Source organism: Protopterus annectens, chromosome 1.part2 (genome assembly GCF_019279795.1).
Source record: "Protopterus annectens isolate FY-2018-M chromosome 1.part2, PAN1.0, whole genome shotgun sequence".
NCBI classification, from domain to species: domain Eukaryota; kingdom Metazoa; phylum Chordata; order Ceratodontiformes; family Protopteridae; genus Protopterus; species Protopterus annectens.
Window position 1 is genome coordinate 107,174,173 of NC_056727.1, and position 20,422 is coordinate 107,194,594.

Genomic DNA, 20,422 nt, shown 5'->3' on the forward strand with positions numbered 1-20,422 from the left:
GTATCAGATTAACAATTGCTTTTCTAATTAATAGTCAATTCAATGCTACTGTGTTGTAACCAGCTGTCCAGATGTAAAGCATCCTATTTCAGCTAACCTATAATATAAGTGTTAATTTGACTGTTATGTATGAACTTTAGTGTGTTCTATATAAGTTTCCTTCTCTGTATTACTTCCTTTGGAGCTTTTCTCCCCGGGCCTCTGCTGAAAATGGACATGTATCCAGTCGGGCTATCCCAGTCAACAAATATAAAATAAATAAAATAAAATAAACAATAACTAAATAAAATTGACTCAGTTAATGCTGACTGCTTTACTGGAGATTATAACGTTCAGTTAGAATGCAAGGAAAGCAATTAGCAGATTAGATTTAGGGCAAACAGACCCACAGGTCTTAATGAAACAATCAACATTAAATGCTTTTTACAAGCTTTAAGGATTTAATATTATTTGGAAGTTAACTTTGTTTATATATGTTTTTAACAAATTGCAGTTGCTTTTTAGTCCTATCACTTTAAATTTTCAAGGGAATTTTTTATGTTTGTGGCATCATCAATTTTTTCTTTCATTGGTTGTATGGATCACATGATTTATGTGCAGTCGTTTTACATTTTTGTTTTAGATCTACATTTTACATTTTCTGAAGTTCTATTCTGATTAAAGTAGAATGAAAGGGCTGAACTTTGTGTCTGGAGCCTTGCCTTGACATTGCTGTGTTTTTAGTTCATAGTCACCAACATAAATCCTCTGAGCAAGCTTTAATCATGCAATACGCTGATGATTCCACTCTAATATACATTTCTGACAATCTAATGCATCTTCAGAGAATTATTCAAGAAGCCTTCAACTCTGTTGAAAGTTGGCTACAGGATAATCACCTGCTACAAAATCCCCCCCAAAACAAAATTACTTCTCTTTTTTTCCAAAATCACATTTCAATGAAAAAACAACTTTAAAATTTCTTCCTTAAGTAATACCATGACTGAAGTTACCCCACACACAAAACTATTCGGAATGACAATTTGTGACAATTTTATATTCAATTTAAATATTCATAACAGCATCAAGAAGACACATCACAAACTAGGCACCCTACATAAAGTAAAGAAATTCCTTACAAGCTGCCAAAGTAACTCTAGCTACCACTTACATCTTATTCTCTCTTCTGTATGGAGCTCCTATCATGACCAACCTACAAGCCTCACTTAGTTCTAAACCTGAACAGTGCTATAACAAAGTCACCAGATTCACTTACAGCAAACCTTTCCACACTCACTACTGTTTAGTATTGTAAACACTTAAATGGCTTGAGTTTCCTTAACACTTATGTTACACGCAGCTCACCATAACTAATAAAATCATCCATACACCATCTGCCTGCCCAACAATTAGTCCCCTACTCCAGTACTATCTTCCAAATTGCCTTCTTTGGTCAAATAATAAACAACTGCTTACCATCTAGAAACCAAAAAGGGCTGCTGGGGTCAGTCTCTATTCCAATAGTGTAGCTAGAAGTTGGAATACAATTTCTATATCACTCAGGTCTATCACATACCTTCATCTTTCTCAAACCAATACTAAAAGCCTTCCCCTCTGTTCCTGGCTTTGTCCCTGCTCCTTATCTCTGATGTAGCTCCCTAACACCCTTCATTACTTTTCTTATATTTCCCTTTAAAGCACTAAGTCATTTAACCTGCTTATGCCTTTCTAATACCTCATTTTATTGTACTTCTAAAACTACTGTATCTACTTCTAATTAACACAACCAAATTATTATTTCATTACTACTTCTCTGTTAATACTCAGATTTGCTTATCTCCTCTAATACTTCACTATATTGTATTTCTTAAATTACTCCTACCTATCTTATACACCACTCTTCTATCTGTAAAATCTCAGTACAAGGCTTGTAAATTTAATGTTTGTGAATATCAATACAAATGTTATTAAAGTGACTATTATGTTATGTATTCATTGAAACAGTATTATAAAATGTGTTACTGTAAATATTGATTGCATTGAATACAATACCTTGGAGCTTTTTTCCTTAGCCCTCATCTGAAAAAGGGCACCTGTGTCCAGTCAGACTTTCCCGGTAAACAAATGTCAACAAATAAGTAAATAAATATTGTAGGAAGTGTTCTTCTTCACACAACTTGCATATAAAGGTATGACATCCAAGTCCAGGGACAATAATTCCACTGTACTCAGCAGTTATTAAAGTTGCTCATTAAATGCAATGTCCCTTTTAGCATCTGTCCAAACACTTGACACAACTGGAGTGACCACAATGCTTTCTCACTAAAAAAAAATCAAAGTCCTAAATCATACTAAATTATGCCAACCATCTTAAAGCCTTGTTTCCCAACTCTGTATCATACAGGCTACTGAGGGGCAACTTCTTGCTCATGTGTAGAGCCACAACAGATCCCATGCTGTCCAACCTATTTTACATTCTCATGTCCAGTGAAAGTATAAACACCTGTTCAAAGTATGTCAACCTCTGGTTTAATATAAACAGAATATGTCAGCAAACCTATTTCAGCTTGTAGAAGACCTGTTAAAAATTCTCAACAATCCCTTGCACATGATCCAACTTAGAGAGTTGTTATGTTCAACTCTGGCTTTTACTATCACCTGAACAGTTGCATAAAAAAGTCATACCCCATCCACTCTAAATATAACTGTAAATTCAAAAATAAACCTTTCTGGTGCATCTTACATATTGATAAACTGTACAGCACAAGAAATCCTCATCTTCCTACCTCAAGATGCCACTGAAACATGCTAGCAAGGAACTTAAAAACACTGTTAGAAAATGTAATCCAGAATACGAACTTTAGGTTGATACAGATTCCAGAGGAAACTGCAAATGTTTCTTTAGTTAAGTTAGAAAACTGAGGAATAATGACATACGTTGCATTGAGCTAATCCATAATAATATCACCTGTTATGTCCCCAAGGAAATAGTTACTATATTAACAGATAGATTTAGTGATAACTTTAACCCTATTACTTACATTGTTGCCCAGCTATCTCTGAGAATTTTGTTTCCCCTGTAATCACCTCGGAACAAGTCTTAGGATCCCTGTCAAAGGCTGCAAATAATACTTCCACATGACCAGACAAAATACTAGGCTGCATTCTCATTAGCACCTAGTATGCACTGTCTGAACCTCAGTCTATCTACAGGTTTGTTTGCAATGCCGTGAATTCCTACACAAGGGTAGCCCCTGTACTGACCCAAGTAACTGCAGACCCATCAGCCTCACCAGCCTTATATGCAAAGTCTGGGAATGACTCACAGCTGAACTCATTTATGCAGACATAGGCAAATTACTTGATCTAGATACCAATCAGTTTGGTTTTGAAAAGGTTATAGAGGCTGTGGACAGTGGTCATTCAGTGCATGCTGCTTATCTTGACCTGGACAAGGCTTTTGGCACTATCACCCATGTTGGCATTATAGAAAAATTAAACAAGCTTAATGTAAACTTCTACATTGTGCATCAGATTGCAAACTGGCTAGATAACAGAACCCAAGTTTTGAAAGTAGTTGGTTCCCTCACCAAATGTAAATTTGTAAATAGTGGGGTGACACAGGGAACAGTTCTGGGCCCTCTCTTGTTTGGCATTTATTTACTAGACATCCAAGCCACCATCCTAGAAGTGTGGTTGACCAAGTCTGCTGATTGGGCACTGTTATCAACTCATCCAATGATATAAAACAGCTCCAGCAAGGTCTGGAATATGCAGACAATTGGTATATCCAAAAATGGTCTCAAACTAAATGAAAAAATCAGTGCACCATAGTAGTATATAACAGAGAGGTTGTTCCCACCATATATGTTTTAAATGGTACTCATTCTCAGTCAAAAGAGACCTAGGTACTTATGTAAACTCATTCGATCATCATGTATACACAACAGTTAGGAAATCCTTCAATCTTTCCCAATTATTTTCCAAGGGAATATCTTTAAGATCCAAGGAAATCATCCTATCACTGTACTCTTACCTTATCATACCCATCAATGAATACAATGCCCCCTTAGGTATGTACAAATCAAAGCATATCTTTCAACTGGAAAGATTTCCAGCCAAAAAAAAATTAAAGGTCTTAAATCCTTCCACTAATCCAGTAAATGAGCATGACTCTCCTTATACTCAGAAGCCTACAGGTTTCTTCAAGGTGACCTGTGACTTACTTTTTGAGCCATGAAAAGCCCAGTCTTACTTAACCTATTTCTTCACAAAACTACTAGTTCTACAAAAACTTAAGTTTATACTAGAAATAAACAAGACTCATCAGAGCGATAGATTACTAACTCAAAGCATTCCTAGCCTACAAAATAAGTTCTCACTACAGATCAAATTATGGGTCTATATTATATTAGCGAATGCTTGAAATTGCAAACGCTATATAATCAACCCAAACACTACAAAAATCCGATAATCCAATATGTCAAACATACAGATAAGTTTTTTTTCCCAGAGAAAAAAAATGCTGATTCATTAAAAAAAACAAAACAAACAAACACAAAATAAAGTGGGAGGCTTTGCCCCCCACACCCTCCGATGCCCCCACACCCCCCTACTTAAATATACCAATTCCAAGATTGCACCACAGTGGAAGAAATGGCAAAGTCCTGAAAACGGACAACTGATTTTTTTCCCTAGGAAAAAAAATTGCTGTTCCGTGCTTTTGGAATCTTGCCACTTCCCATAAACACGTTCTACGAAACAGCATTCGCAACTTTAAGCGTTCGGTTAAATAATAGTAAACCTCAAATTACTACTTTAGTTACCATTAAGGCTAATCTTCATAATGGATGGGTAGGCACACATTTACACCAGGTTTATAATTCACAGACCTGCTCAGTTTGGGAGGTAAGCACTATTAAGTGCTTCAAAAAAGAGGCAAGAACTTTTATGTTTCTCTGTTTAAAGGTGTATATGGCTAGGTATTGTATGTTCCCTGTGGTCGCTTCCCTAGTATATCACTATGTGGGTATGTATGCATGGCAGAGAATACTGCTTCTATGGAATTGTCTACCACTTCACATTATGCAAAGTGCATCTTTTGCTCTATTCAAACATAATTCGGATGAATGGATGAGATACCACAAATTTACACCGGCTTAGCACCCTTGTCCCTCATGGATATGGGCAACATGTAAATGTCCCAAAATATCCTTGCTCTTCCCACTTCTATTTTTTCATACATAAAATATAAGGGATAAAAATTACCATGGGAATGTCAGGCTAGCCTTGTAAAGATTCTCATAGATCAATAGCCTAGTATGTACCTATGAACAGCAGTTATACAGATGAGCATAACCAGTTCACCAATGTCCAAGAGCACCAAGAATGATACCATGCATGCATAAATACAAAAACATGAAAAACAGCATATTTGTCTAGAAATTGATCCAAGCAGCAATAATACAAAAAAAATAATTTTTGGAGCCCAGTCATCAAAGGCATCTAAAATTAAACTTACCTCCTTCCATCTACAACCCCCTATTATCATTATTGAACACGTGGTTGGGTTGTCACATCAAAAGTGAATATTACTAGGGCCACTGTTCACACTGCAGGGTGGCTAGTCCTGCCACAGTTGTTCTTCCATGTCACACAAATGCACACTCAGTGTTCTGGCCAATTTTATGTGTCAAGTCCCCCTACAGCATTTCTTTCAAATGTGGGTGGAAACAAAGCATCCACACTAACACAGGGAGGACATAGAGACTCCACACAAAAGGCACTCCAGCCAAGAATCAAACCAGAGAACTTATTTTGAGGCAACAATGTGACCTGCTGTGCTACGTGAAGAAACACAAGATATTTACAAATGGTAGAAAAGCTGGTGACATTTAAAAATTTTCAATAATCTTGTTAAAAGCCATGATCCACATGCATGGGCCACTCAAAAGTTCTATATCTATGACTTGATCCAATGCTGCTATCTGCAATGTGAACTGCAGCTTATTTGAGGATCGTTGATACTAAAGAACTGGACTGCAGTATATTTGAAGATTAGGGGAGTATGAGCAATGCTGGAAGGTTGTTAGAGATTAGGAATAAATATATTTCAGAGTGCCAATTTCAGAGAAGGATTTATGAGCACATATATGCTATTACGAAAGGAAATAGAAATAATTATTTATGTACAAATGCTCAAAAATGTGACAGTTTTACAACATTCCTCTTTGGTATTATAGAAATCATGACAATGAACGGTAGAGGAAGTTCTTGGGAAACTAGATTAGAAATGAAAGAACCATTATGTCAGGCAAAATTGAAAGCCTCTAGTGATAAGGGATTGAATGAACACATCTCCATAGCACCTGTTTTAAAGTACAAACCTGCTCAATTTTAACAGTACAGTTGCAGTATTACATATTTCAGTAGACTAGGGCCAGATTCAGGAAGCCTCCGTGTAAGAGTTATAACTCTTACACGGAGGCTGCAGTTAAACTGTGTGATGTCAGCATGTCATGCATATGCATGAGGTGCATGAGGCATGCTGAATCACACTAGTAACTCTTACACGGTCTGTGTAAGAGAGTAGGGGGCGTGTCTGTAGGCTAAGCCCTGCAAGCGGACACGCCCCCGGAAGACTAGAATGGCTGAAAGTAAACAGCCACGAGAAAGGCCATGAAAATGTGAATAAACACACTATACAACACATGCCCCGACTGGCCATTAGTGTATAAAGTGAAGAGATGTCATAAAATTAAATTAAATCCTTTTTTTTGTTAAACCCCATAAATGTTTGCTACTGTGTGCGTGTGCTGGTGTGCTACTAGCGCAATCACTATCAGCAGTTAGTGGAAAAGGATATAAGAACTAAATAAGCAAATCTAGCCTAGAAATAAAAGGTTAGCGGTAGAGTTGCCGCCTAAAAGTAGGCAGGCAGGGTTCGAGCCCCTACAACAACCTTTTTTTTTTTTTTGTAAATAAGCACTAAAAAGCCCCCTGACAGTATTGTACAAATGTAAATGTATTCCCTTTTGTAAAATGGAATGAAATAGAGCATATATTTTGAAGTAACATAATAATAAAAATAGTCAGAAATGTACTGATAGCTAAGCTGCTGAGAAATAGAGTGCCCGTGAGCTGAGTAGTGTTTCAAAAGCTGCAAACTGCGTGCCTGCTGACAAGCTGCAGTTAGACAGACTGAAACTGTGTGCAATTAGCTTAACATGTGTGTCAGTAGCCAATTAGGATTTATCCCAGCGCGACACCGCTTGCGCGCTCCCACAAGCTAACTGCCAGTGCGATGTTACCTCCGCCAAAGAACGAGCAGACCAGGTTTAAAGTGCTTAAAAGTGCTTTTGGCATGTTTGATTGACAGGTCCTCAACTCATTCCTGTCAGGAAAATGAAAAATCAGTTGCCAGATTCGAACCCAGGATACCATGCACTAGAGTTAAGGAACTAAACCACCAAGCCATGACAGCAATACCTAGAAATGCAGAAATAGCATATATATGGGATAAAACCCAGAATGGAGCATGAGAAAGCATTTTCAGTGAAGTAGATACAATTCCAAAACGGCCAATCAGAGAAATGTGCGGAAAAGCGGCATATATAAGCCCCATAGGCGGGAATACACAGCATAACTGATTGTAGAACAGACTTGCAGTCAGCATGAGTGGAGTAGGTGAGGGACGTTGCTTTCGAGCACAGCGTTGGGGCGTTGAGGAGTCCAGATACATGGTCTGGCTCCTTGTCCATAATCACGAGGCCCAACTCATGCAGGGCCAGGTCTCATGGGGAGCATATAGGGCAGAGGCGTGGGACCAGTTGGCTCGTGATCTGACCAGTGCTACTGGCATTCCACGCACTGGTGAGCAGGTCCGTCACCACCATGCGGACCTGAAGAGACGCAAGCAGGACCAATTGAACCGCTGGATCCAGGAGGCCCGCAAATGCCCAACGCCCCACCACTGAGTAAGTCACATTTTACTCATGTATGTAAGGATTTCAACTAGCTGATACCATGGAGATGTGTAGTCCAATATTATTCCCTTTGTATTACAGCTGCAGGTGTCCGCTCTATGAATCGTGAGATGCACGCCCGGAGGCTGGTGCGGCTGCCACCATGCAGGTTAGTAACCCCACCCAGTACTTGTAAATAAATATTATTATGTACCATGTATCAGAACAGTGCAGTGTATTGATTAAAAGTAATATAATGTGCAAGCAGGAATTGAAAGTCTGCAGGTATGGCTGCAACAAGTTCATCAGTATGCAAGTGTAACTGGAAATATAATTGATAGAATTAAACAGTGCTGTAATACAGATGTCCCATCATTAATTAAATATACTGTAACCTGCAGTAGTCTCAAGAGTACAGCTTCAGAATCTGAGGTAGTCACATGTGAGATATATCCCTGTTGAAATGCTGAATCATGACAGAAGTGAGGCTGTTGGAAAGTGTTTGAATCACCACAGGTCTAATATGTGAACAAAGCCTAGAAGTACCAACCTGAACTGTGAAGTTGCAGAATGTGTGAGAGTGACAGAAAGGCTCATGTATGAATAAATAAAGTAGTAATAACCCCTGAATATATAAGCCTCAGTGTGTTTCTACAGAACTAAATGCATGTGGGAAGTACAAATTAACATCCCAAACTGATTTCAGTGTGTCTGAATTTGGAATGTCTAGCTCAAAATCTGTATATGGTGATAACAGTAAACAATTTGCAGATAGAATGAATGATTATCTGACAGACTAAACAGCCATAGTTGTCCCCTGTCCTGTCATCAAAGTGTAGCAGGATGATGTATCTGATCAAATTCAAAATAAGTAGGATAGTGATGTATGTGTAACAGGTGTAGCATGACAATAAAATAAAGATTATTTTGAAACATCAGCCTCAACTTAATTGTGTACCTATTAGAAATGTGAATCAATGTGTAACATATGAATGTGTCATCACTTTCTATCCCCACCCAACCCTATAATTCCATATAACAACATCCACTAAATAATGGTATGTGAACATTTCATTAATCATGGACATTTGTCCGTTTCAAACATATATGCATGTCTGTTCGTGCATGTGCCCTGTTCATACCTGCAAATCTGATGGCCTGTTGCCATTAATCAACCCTGCATGTCGTTTGACTGTGTTTTGCTGTTCAAATAATGCATGTGATATTGATATGCCCCTTGTTCAATGGTGTTCATATCTGGGTGTTTGTTTGATGGGAATACCAATGCATGCTGTTACAACTAATCTGAATGTAATAAAATGCCACCAACCCAAACTAACATAACTACTCACAAACCTAGAACGCTTGGGAAGGCAGGTCCCAGCGGACCCACCTCTCCCACCTCAGCTGGCGACTGCACCTGGCACTAGTGGCCAGGCGGACCCTCCGGTGGCCCTGTGCCACCTTCGGGTGGAAGCGCTGCAGGGGATGGGGCCCGTCCCCTCTGCAAGTGTGGCCGGAGGGGTTCGGCCCACTCACCCTCCAAGGTGTCCGGTCGGTGGTGCGAAGGGAGATCCAAGACTCTGTTCTTGGGCCCCTACGCCAGCTCGAGGCTCGTGTGGCACAGCTAACGGCCCCGGCCGTTGCCCTGCCTACAGCCCCCAGCACAGCCCCGTCCTGGGCTGTGAAGGAACAGTGGCAACTGCCTATGGGTGGGGATATCAGTTCCACTGTTGTCATCTGTGGGCTCGTGCATCTCGGATATCCCAACCTCCGTCCCCGTCAATTGTGTAACCCCCCCACGTGTGTCATACACCGTCCCTGTATGCGTCTTGTCTGTCTTGTCTGTTAACCAACCCAACCTACCTCCCCAGCTTTACCGACTTCCTTCACCTGGTATACCACTCTCACCTGTAAAAAAAAAGGGCACTCTGTCCCACAAAAAAATTACGCCCCATACATAGCTGTCCATGTCACACACATGTCCGCTGGACATCTAAACTGTTAATTACAATTGGCTGTACAACAAATATTAATGTTGTCCTGACACCTCTCTCAGAGGTGGAAGGTTTCAAATGTCTCACCAAAATACATAGAAATATACAGCTGTTGCTGCAAAGACATGGGCATATATGGGCCTTACCTACACCCTTCCTGCAAATCCCACGCTTCTTTCCCTACTGTCTTACCCTCTTTGTGACCCCTTTTCACCACTTTCCTGTCACCCCTTTTTCTTTTCTTTCAAAGAAATTAGCTGGTGTCTTGTGTTAGCGGAGCTCACCGCCAGTCGCATCGTGAGCTCAGCAACGGCGCAGACCTGGTTTAAAGTGCTTAAAAGTGCCTTTATGGCACTTTGATTGACAGGTCCTGTACTCAGTTTGAAAGTTTGCTAAGAAAAATAAATTCCCACTGTCAGTCTCGAACCCAGGACCTTGGTAACATTAGTCTGTATGACCTACCACTAAGCCATGCCTGCTTTACAAGAACACAGTGCTAAAATAAATATAACATGTAATAGTAGGAATCAGTATAAAGGCAATATAGGAGATGTACTATCCAAAGCATGTCAGGTAGAGTTGTAATGGCCAAATTACTGGATTCCCATACTAGTTCAGTGTGAACAGAAACAGCACTGCTACCTGTTAGCTTGTACATAATAATGTAAGGTAATGTACATATGTGAAGGTATGTATATCTACACATACATATATATAAATATATATTAATACATATGAAATATAATCGTAGGTCTCAGTAGCCATACACACTCACTACAGGAAAAAGTTAACATAATTGCAGCAACCTGAATCTGCAACACAGCCTGACCCCTGTGTGACCTACTTACCCTTCTAACTGCTTACAGGTGGCCTCAGCTATTTGATTGACAGGTCCTGTACTCAGTTGGAAAGTTTGCAAAGTAAAAAAATTCCCACTGTCAGTCTCGAACCCAGGACCTAGGTAACATTAGTCTGTTTGACCTACCATTAAGCCATGCCTGCTTTGGAAAAGCACACTGCTAAAATAAATATAACATGTAATAGTAGGAATCAGTATAAAGGTAATATAGGAGATGTACTATCCAAAGCATGTCAGGTAGAGTTTTAATGGCCAAATTACTGGATTCCCATACTAGTTCAGTGTGAACAGAAACAGCCCTGCTACCTGTTAGCTTGTACATAATAATGTAAGGTAATGAACATATGTGAAGGTATGTATATCTACACATACATATATATAAATATATATTAATACATATGAAATATAGTTGTAGGTCTCAGTAGCCATACACACTCACTACAGGAAACAGTGAAGATATATGCAGCAACCAAAATCTGCAACACAGCCTGGCTCCTGTGAGACCTACTAAGCCCTTTAACTGCTTAAAGGTGCCTCCAGCACTGTGATTGATAGGCCCTATACTCAACTCAAAAGCAGAATATGAGCATACTAGTAGGCCCTACCACAAGACCATTGTAACACTAGTCTGTATGACCTACCACTAAGACATGACTCTCATACAGGAATATAGTGCTAAATACGTGGAACATGTAATAGTAGGAATGAAGATAAAGGCAATATAGTATGTCTACTACCCAAAGCATGTCAGGCAGACTTTTATAGTCACAATTACTGGGTTCCCATACTAGTGTAGTGTTAACAGAAACAGCCCTGCTAATTGTTAGCTTGTACCCAATAATGTCAGCTAATGTACATATATGAAAGTATGTATATGTACACAGATATATATATATTTATATAGCAATACATATGACATATAGTTGTAGGTGTCAGTATGCATACACACTCACTACAGGGAACAGGCAAGATAAATGCAGCAACCTGAATCTACAACACAGCATGAAGCATGGGAGATGTACTAACCTTCACACTCACAGAACACTGTCAACAGCATACCAGCATGGTCCACGCCCTAAAATCTGAAAGGGCAACGCCTATCTCACATACCCTGTTATAGCAGTGTCCTGAAATCACAGTGAGACATGCAATCAGTACACACCCAGCTGCTTGCAATTAGCAAATGCTGCCTTACAATTGGTGCAGAGGCCATCACATGGACCTATGCAGATACCTACAAAAGCTTTGAGTTCCCACACTACACTCACGCAATACATTCATTGCACAAACACTACGGATAAAAGAAAACAAATATTAGGACTGCCAGCAGCAAAATCAGCAGCAAGCAGCAAGGAGCAAGCAGCAAGCAGCACCACTGGCACAGCAACAGCTGCCACAAACACAGGTAATGCAAAGTAGCAGGTTAATCCTGTGTATACTGTGACACCTCCAAATGTATCATAGTTCACTATCTATAGGTATGTGCATGAGATAGGTTGTGTGTAGATAGTCATGAAATATAAACATATGTAATATTGTTGTACATGTGGGCCATAACTAACACTTCCATAGCTTAGAACACAAGGCCAGTTGTGCATATGATGCAGTAGTTCCCAGGGTCAGTAGAGGTTCCTCCTCATTGGTGTGGGACCACTGTGTATGTATGGCACTGTTCAGGTACATATCCTGTAGTATGGCCAGGGATTAATATCAGTCTGTCATGTGGTGCTATGTCCTCCAGGGGTGAATGTAGCACACATCCAGGGATACCATTTCGTAACAGTGATGATATGTGTTCTGCAATGATGAGGGTGGCTCTCACCTGGACATGTGAGAGGATAGGGAGGTTACAGTCATCTGGGATAACTAATAACACGTGTGTAGGACAATGGGGGTACCTGCACCTAAACTGTCTGCAACAATGTTGCCAATATCTGTGCATTTGGTGAATGTGAAGCCACTTAACACTGCAGACAACAGATGCCTTCCCGTCATGTGAATATGCCCTGTGCTGCAGTAGCCTCCTACTATTGTTATACAATATGCCTGTATCTGTAGTCCACTGGACAGGATTAATAAGTGGTGTGCAGTTGTTCTGGGTTAGATAACTGTGTGCACAGTACATGCAGTATGTGGGATGTCTGTGGTAAGCATATGCAAAGGTGCTGGCGGTGTGTTGTGGCTTCCACTGGCCCAGTGGTCTGCATGCATAGCATCACTGTCATAACTACTGAATAACTGTGTAATAACATGCATACATAGCAAGGTAGTGTACTGTGCTTGTGGTGTTGTTCGGATATGTATATCCAGGCTGAGTAATGTGTGTCCACATCACAGGGTTGGATGGCAGCACACATCCAGTATGTATGGATGAACACCCAGAATGTGTCAGATGTGTCACCTGTGCAGACGTATCTGCCCATTACCTGTGCATCCCCCACAACACACACATGCAACATATGGCAGAAGTACTATAGCAGTACACACATGTTCATAGGTTCATACTAGGCTATCTGCCCAAGGGCATTTACAAGCCCAGCCCATCGTTTTGTGGCTTACACCACCCCTTTAGTATGGGGAACCATACCCATTATTTTGCTGTGCCTCTGTCGAGCAGTGACCAACAGTAAAAAACATACTTTCCATTTGCAAGATTCAAACCCATACCTAACTGTGCAATGACAGTAGAAACAGACACATTAGCAGAGTGTGCTATTTGCAGTAGTTGGAGAAATCTTTACTAATGCTGTACTTAGAGGGTGCTGACATCATCTGTGTGTAGGAGGAGGGATGTGCACCCTGTAGTGTGTTCTCCCAGTTGGCAAAAGGCAGTTAACCCTCCCAGCATAGTGCACACACATCAACCACACTCATACATTCCCTTTGCAGGATTCAAACCCCCACCTAACTACGTTATGACACTGAAGAAAGACACACTAGCAGAGCGCGCTATGCCAATTACTGGAGGACTTTACTACAGGTGATATAGTTATACAGTCCTGACATCATCACTGTTTCAAAAGGGGAATCTGCATCCTGTACGATACTGTCACGGTTGCTAATAGGGACATTTCCCACACACACACATCGATGTGTTGGAGGTTTGCATATGTGGGGATCCAGAACACCAGTGTGATTAGTATATGGTTTGATTGCAACAATGAGGGATATACTCCCAGTGGTGAGCAGTTTGTACTCAAGTTTGTAAAGATCAGCTCTAGTATATCTGCCCCTCTTGTGGGAAGGTTGGTTACCTGTTCCATAGCCAAAGAATGTCTGATCAATGGGAACCTTAGAGCTTGGGTATTGTGGCTTGTGTAATGTTCACAGTCTATGCTTGGGTAGCTGGCATCACCCAGTATGATGGTGTTTGCAGAGTAATCTAAACTCTCCTGTGTCAGCATGAAGGCTGTGTGGGAGACCTGAGTTTGAGAGGGTGCTGTAAGAGCTCCTCTGTGTCTCTTTCCATGTGGTCCAGGGAGGCACGTCCCAACAGGTAGCTGACTGTGACCCTCCCTTGCTCTGTCTGGAGGGCGCACGCCTGTCAACAGCTCATGTCAAGCAAGTGCACACCCCTCATAAATGATGTGGAAACCTTCAAAGGCCCAAGGCCTGTTGAAAATATGGACCAGACTGCAGATACCTGTATAGAGGCATTCTGTGGACACATTCAGGAATGCATGGATCATGAAGCCACATATGAAAGCATGACCCAATTCTCCAAAGGCAGATGTCCTGGGCGGACACCAGCCATAAACACACTATACAATAGAAGGATGGCGCCACTACATGATACAACAACCTCCCAAAATGTGAAGGCACCACTGATGAGTATTGGAAGACAACTACAGGCACCCATATGATTGTCTAAGGCCATCTTTGAGAGAGGATTCCACAAGCCACTGAGGATAATCACAAGGCTGCCTGTAGTTATGTTAGTAACCTGGGTGGTACTACCCAGATATGCTCAGAGGTAATACAATATGTCACACAAAATATAAAACACACAGACATTGCCATCATCCTAGTGGACAGGTTCAATGCTGCCTTCTCTCCCACCACACCAAAAGGGAACATATGTCTCGCATCACAGTGCTTCCCCTGACATCACAGATGCTCAGGTAAGAGATGCCCTTCCCAAAGCAATAAACACTGCATCAATGGGACCAGACAGTGTCCCAGGCTGTGTCCTACATGAACCACAAGAAGAGCTACACCCAGACATAACACCACTGTTCAATCCCAGCCTTAATACATGATATGTGGCCAGAGAGTGGCATACAGCAACAGTGGTCCCTCAACATGCAGGTGGTGCCGTCACGGATCCTGGACACTACTGCCCCATATGTCTGACTAGCTTTGTCTGCAAAGCTATGGCAAGAATCATCAAGAACCTCACATATCTAGATATTGTGGACCTACAGACATGTCACCATACACAGTTTGGCTTTGTCAATGGCAAATCCTGCCTATCAAACCTGTTTGCTTTGTTTGAAACAGTCACCAAGGCCACTGTCAAGGGGTAGGAGGTCCACACAGCCTACCTGGACCTTGCATAAGCCTTGGATACAATACCCCACTTGTGCATTCTAGGGAAGCTCACCAGTGTACATATTAACCCCTATGTCACTATGGGTATTGCACAGTGGCTCAAGGGCAAAACACACATGGTAGAATTGCTGGAGCCACGTCAGCCTCCAACCTGGTACAAGTGGTGTCCCACAAGGCAAAGCCCTAGGGGCTGTCATGTTCATTATGTATTTGTCATAGGTACAGGCCAACATGGAAGTACTGTGGCTCAGCAAGTCACAGGTGACTGCAGACTGAACACCATAATCAACTCAACAGCTAACACACGCATCCTCCAAAAGGGACTCTTGCAAACACACGACTTCTGCCACAGCCATGGCCTCAACGTGAATGACAGAAAGAGTATAGTCATCCCCTTTGTCAAACACTAAATGACCACAATGTACCACATATGTGTTAATCCAGTAAGTGCAGACCAAGGAATTATGGACCTTGGGGTACGCAGGTTGATAGCATTCTACCATTTGACAACAACATGGACAAAGTGGTTAGGTAAGCATGTGATATGGGCCACATCATCATGGGATCCACATGTAGGCCAGGGGAGGACATTGTGCCCCTTTACTCATCCCTCATCATGCCCATAATTGACTATGATGAACCTGTCGGCATGCACCTTACCAGACACCTGCAGCAACTGGGGCTACCACATATGTACCTCGACAAGGGGATCAAAGTGCTCAAACAGATGCCACATACTGACTGGTTAAAGTAGTAGCAGCTGTACTCAGTGACATACTGCCTCTTCATAGGCAATCTGTGCCTGACATAGAAGGCCAGGTCATACCCTCACGTAATGGCCATGCTGCATCTCAGAATATCCAGATCCCACCAGGATACACGCTGGAAATACTTGAACTTCAGGAGTGATATACATAGGACATGGTGGAGGGGCACATTCACAACTCAGAGGCACCCTTCATTCCTGATTATTATCCCAATAGAGGTTAGGTGGACTGACTCAGTGACTATCTTCAAGAGCGATATTAATGACTGGATGTGACATTGTAGGGTTACCCTGGGTATCACTTATGTGTCACTGTGAGAAAGAGGCACAGTATACTAACCTTGGAAAAGGGCATAGCAAGACAGATTCACAATGCATGTTGAAAGGCACGCACATTCTGGCTAGGTGGATACATGCCCTGGGCAGATATCCCTGTACGAACCTATAGACCTATGTCTCTTTTTCACCATTGGCCCTATGTGCTGTCAATCACCAATGTAATCTCAATACTCCAGTAGTATGTGCAAAGGTCAGTTGTCAGTCACCTCTATGGTACAGTTGTGGAATATGTGTGTCATGTAGTAATGTCACAGCTGCCACATGTACACAGTCAACCCTATCCCCTACCCATTGATGTACATCACATGTATGAGATGGAAACACATGGCCAAACTGTAACAACAACATACAAGTCGGTCAGATGCATGGACACATATGACTCAGTCATTGTCCATGCCACCACAGCTGATGTGGGATGTCGCTCACTGGGATACGTGATAGGGAACATGGAAGGGATCACTGAGCAAGTGACACAGGCTGGTAGACCCTTGACCTTGGTTGGCATCAGACCCTCACCAGGGATTCCGACAAATTACTGAATGCTAATGAATAAGTGTATCTACAACACCCTAGCTGAATGGTTCTTAGCATGCAGTCACTGCATTGCTATGGAATACTGTCTTACCACTCCCACAACAGGTGAGAACATGCAGCTCCTGTACATTAACAACATGTAGACTTTATGCCCCAGACCAGGTGTGCATCCCTCACTACTAGGCTGATAGCATCTACATCTCACACTGTATATACACATCCCACATGCAGCATCTGCACAGAAGACCACGGTCATAATGTTACCCTGTGCAAATACCATGTATTCACATGTGGCAGGCATCACACATGGTAACTATTGAAAGTCTCAGGTACATATGTGTATTTGGCACACACATACATCATGTGTTCATTGCCATAACCGGTGTAATCAATGTCATGCATTATTGTGAGGGACAACCCACACACATGGGCATTCTGTGTGTGCACAACACACATGGCATGTCTGTAATCAAAAGCCATACATAATTGTGATATCGTTTAGAAATGGGTATGTGCATCCTGTAGTGTGTTTTCCCAGTTGCCAAAAGGTATATTTCAATCATACACACTTACCCCCCTTCACACACACTTGCCACCTGCTGGATTCAAACCCCTATCTAACTATGTTAAGACACTAGAGATGGACGCATTAGCACAGCGCGCTATTCGCATTACTGGGGGATTTCCTTTCCCCTGATATACTTATAGGGTGCTGACATCATCAGAGTTTAGAAAGTGGAATGATCACCCTGTGGTGTGTTTTCCCAGTTGCCAAAAGGGATGTTTTTTTCATACACACTTACCCCCCTTCACACACACTTGCCACCTGCTGGATTCAAACCCCTACCTAACTATGTTATGACACTAGAAACGGACGCATTAGCGCAGCATGCTATTTGCATTACTGGGGAATGTCCTTTCCCCTGATATACTTATAGGGTGCTGACATCATCAGAGTTTAGAAAGTGGAATGATCATCCTGTGGTGTGTTTTCCCAGTTGCCAAAAATACACACTTACCCCCCTTCACACACACTTGCCACCTGCTGGATTCAAACCCCTACCTAACTATGTTATGACACTAGAGACGGACGCATTAGCGCAGCGCGCTATTCGCATTACTGGGGAATGTCCTTTCCCCTGATATACTTATACGGTGCTGACATCATCAGAGTTTAGAAAGTGGAATGATCATCCTGTGGTGTGTTTTCCCAGTTGCCAAAAGGGATGTTTCTTTCATACACACTTACCTCCCTTCACACACACTTGCCACCTGCTGGATTCAAACCCCTACCTAATTATGTTATGACACTAAAGACGGACGCATTAGCACAGCGCTATTCGCATTACTGGGGAATGTCCTTTCCCTGATATACTTATAGGGTGCTGACATCATCAGAGTTTAGAAAGTGGAATGATCATCCTGTGGTGTGTTTTCCCAGTTGCCAAAAGGGATGTTTCTTTCATACACACTTACCCCCTTCACACACACTTGCCACCTGCTGGATTCAAACCCCTACCTAACTATGTTATGACACTAGAGACGGACGCATTAGCACGGCGCTATTCGGATTACTGAGAGAATTCTTTTCTCCAATATACTTATAGGGTGCTGACATCATCAGAGTCTAGAAAGTGGAATGATCATCCTGTGGTGTGTTTTCCCAGTTGCCAAAAGGGATGTTTCTTTCATACACACTTACACCCCTTCACACACACTTGCCACCTGCTGGATTCAAACCCCTACCTAACTATGTTATGACACTAGAGATGGACGCATTAGCACGGCGTGCTATTTGGATTACTGAGAGAATCCTTTTCTCCAATATACTTATAGGGTGCTTACATGATCAGTGTCTAGAAAGGGGGATGAGCATCCTCTGGTGTGTTTTCACATTTGCTAGGGGTAACATTTGGACCAAGTGTGTGAGCATGCCCAGTTCAGCCTTCCTGTGGCATGTTGTGTGAAAGATGTCTCATTTATCTAAGTGTGTGAGCATGCCCAGTGTGGGCTTTACATATGCTGAACTCTGCAGCCCATCACATTTGTGGATGAGTGTGACCTTCAACAAATACCTCCAGTTTATGGTTGTGTGTTCTGTGCCATGTTGTGTAGTTACTGTCCGAATGCTTTATGTGTGAACAAAACTGGGAGTATACTGTGCCTGCAGGTTTTGCATGGGATACTTTGCACACAATTGTCAACATCCGTTCATACTGACCTAACACTGTAGCACTGTCTAGTGTAGTGTTTCAGTACTTTCATTGTGGTGGTCAGTATCCTGGGCTTCAGTCCTATCACTGATTTACATTTTCATAGTGTGCACAACAGGCTGGTTAGGGTCCAGTTGTGCACATCTGCACAAAGGCAGTGCCTCTACAGACCCTGTTAATTGCTGCCCCATAAGCTTAACAAGTGTAGTCTGCAAATCTATGGAGAGGATCATAATTGAGCTCATAAACAAAGATATACGGGACATGCAGACATTGTACCCATCCCATTTTGGCTTGGTCAGGGGCAGATCATGCCTTTTGTACTGGGTTGACATCTTCAAATTGGTCACTTAGGCCATTGTTGGGGAAAGGCAGTCCATACAGCCTACCTTGGCCTTGCTAACACTTTCAACACAATACCCCACTCAGGTATTGTGGAAAGCCCTAACAACTGAAATGTAAACCCATATGTCACAAGATGGGTTGCAAACTGGCTTAAGGACAGGACCCACAGGGTTGGAGTTGCTGGCACTATGTTAGACTCCAGGCTGGTCACAGGTGGTGTCACACAGGGCTCAGTCCTTGGCCACCATTGTTTGTCATGTACTTCCCAGGAGTACAGGCCAACATGGGAGGACTTTGGATGACAATGTTAGCAGATGACTGCACACTGGGCACCATAGTGGACAGTGCATCACACACAGATATCCTTCAGAAGGGACTCACAGTAACTGATAGCTGGTGCCAGGGCCATGGCCTGAAGTCAGAGTGCACAACATGTGTAGACATACCCTTCAGGAAAAGCAAGGTGACCCCAAGCTACCATATAGGTGGCAATCCTCTAAGCACAGAGGAGGTTATCATGGACCTGGGGACCCAGGTTGACAGTCGCCATTCTTCTGAGACTCACATTGCTAAAGTGGCTAGGAAGACCTTCTACATTGCCCACCTGATAAGGATGGGATTCACATCCAGATCTAGTGGGTCATTGTTCCCCTGTACTCTTCAGTTATCAGACCGGTGATCGAGTCAAATGCCCTATTCTGGCTGTATCTCACCCAACATCTGCAGCAATTGGAGACACCCTGACTGTCCCCCACCTAAAGGATCAAGGAACCACAACAGCTGTTATATGCTGCCAGATTGAAGATACTCACACTCTATTCACTCACATACCGTCTGCTTAGAGGTGACATGTGCCTGACATGCGAGGCCATGTC